Here is a 2,212-nt window from a genome sequence, read left to right as displayed (position 1 = left end):
ACTTCTGGATGATTGGACCCAAAATTTTGGAATTATATTTGACTTCCATTTATCTTTACACATCACATACATTCTCATGGAAATATTTTTGTGTTGTTCAAATGTTTCTAAAGTCCAATCATTTCTTTTTTTTTTTTTCTTCACAGTATTTCATTGTTTATTTATCAAGAGAAACTATTCCTTAGCTCAAATATTCATGTTTCATAGTTCAGGAATACAGGTCAGTGACAAACTTCCATGGAAATCAACCCAAAGAAATTCTTTACATTCCATGATCACTTTGTACTCTGAAAGATACCAGCCTTCCTCATCTCCTCAAAATCTTTCATGGAATCATAATTTTGGTAGAAATCTGCATATGCCTTCTTTCTTGGTTCAGCTATACGAAACTATAGGAAGCTACAACTGCCAGGGATACAATTATGGCTCCAACAATATGAAATCTCAGACACTTGGCCAAAAGGCTACGCATTTGAGGTTTTGGCAAAGTACCAGAAGACATGGTAGTTATATTCTCCCCAACACCAATGTCCCAAGTCCAATCATTTCTTACAAAAGTCAATGCTACAATTGATCCAAAACACCATTAACTCTTAGCTGAAATATTCTAATAGCCTCCTTGTGGATCTTCTTTTCCTTTATCCTTGCCACTATACTGTATCTTCTCAACACAGCATGAGGAGTGCTCCCTTGAAAACAGTAGTTAGACCATGTCTTCCATATGCTCTAAAATCAATTTCATTAAAAGTAAAACCCAAAGTCCTTATGATGACCAATGATTTCCTTCATAATCTGTGTCACCACAGACTCTATTATCTTTCTGATTTTATCTTCTACTTACTCCTTCAGCTGCAAGGGCATTCTTGCACAATGTATTTTGAACCCATGTTCCCTCTACTTGAATATTCTTCCACTAAATATCTGTATGGTCAACTCCCTCACCTCCTTCAATTCTTGCTCAAATGAGTTGTCAATGGAATTAAATTGCAGGGCACCCCTGCTCAACAGTTCTCCAATTCTCCTAAGCATATTATATATTTTTTTCTCATTGTGCTTATCACCCTCTAACATACTATGTAATTTAGTTAGTGTATGTATTGTCTGTATTCTCTATTTAAATGTAAGCTCCTGGAAGGCAGCATTATGTTGTTTTCATTTATTGATGTATTCCATGGATACAAAATGATGATTGACACAATATATATTTTTTTCAATTAATACTTGCTGAATGAATAAGCTATTTCTCAATTTGACATTGTATTGTGGCATTAGACATTAGCATACTCTCCAGTAATTTCACTTCAAGGTACATATACCCAAAAGAAACTTTAGCACACTGTACTAGGAGCTATATACAATCCAAAATATAGAAAGAACTCCTACAACTTAATAGCACAAATCCAAATAATTAATTCTAAAAATGGACAAAGGACTTGAATAGACATTTTTCCAAGGAAGATATCCAAATGGCCAATAGATATAGGAAATGTTGCTCAGCATCATTCATTATTATGGATATGCAAAACAAAACCACAATGAGATATTACCTCACACCTATCAGAATGGCTATTATAAAAAATGAAAGATAAGTGCTGTCGAGATTGTGGAGAAATTGGAAACTATGTGCTGTTGGTGAGCCTGTAAAATGGTGCAGGTACTGTGGAAAACAGTATGTATGTTCCTCAAATAATTAAAATCAGAATTGCCATATAATCTAGCAATATTACTTATGGATATAATATTTAAAAGAATTGCAGTCAAGATCTTGAAGATATATATGAACTCCTGTGTTTATAGCAGATTTATTCACAATAGCCAAGATATAGAAACAACACAAATGTTCCTCAATACATGGATAAGTTTTTAAAAAAAACATGGTATATACATACAATGGAATACTATTCAGCCTTAAATAAGAATGAAATATTGCCATTTGCAACAATGTGGAGGAATATATTGGAGGGCATTATGCTAAGTAAAATAAGCCAGTCACAGAAAGACAAATACAGCATAATTCTACTTAGATGAGGTATCTAAAATAGTCAAGTGATATGAATAGTACTGCTAATAGTCCAGTACAGGAAAATATGCAATAAATCTTAATAACAATGTTGAGTGAAAATGCAGATAGTAATATAAATAAAATATTCAGGTTGCAGATTTGATGAGGAAGAATCTATAGTAAATATAAATAGGGTTAGTGTTTTAATTG

At 32.9% G+C, this 2,212-nt stretch overlaps 1 pseudogene across 1 annotated transcript; it reads right to left on the bottom strand.

Annotated features, from left to right (window-relative positions):
- Positions 1 to 275: 275 nt before the first annotated feature.
- Positions 276 to 502, bottom strand: LOC307102286 (cytochrome c oxidase subunit 6C-like; annotated as a pseudogene). The gene has a single exon. The product of its transcript is annotated as a cytochrome c oxidase subunit 6C-like (transcript).
- Positions 503 to 2,212: the final 1,710 nt, after the last annotated feature.

The sequence above is a fragment of the Cnephaeus nilssonii genome, assembly GCF_951640355.1.
Source record: "Cnephaeus nilssonii genome assembly, chromosome: 6".
NCBI classification, from domain to species: Eukaryota; Metazoa; Chordata; class Mammalia; order Chiroptera; family Vespertilionidae; genus Cnephaeus; species Cnephaeus nilssonii.
The sequence above is the reverse complement of the archived record's forward strand: the minus strand, read 5'-3'. Positions and strand labels throughout refer to the sequence as shown.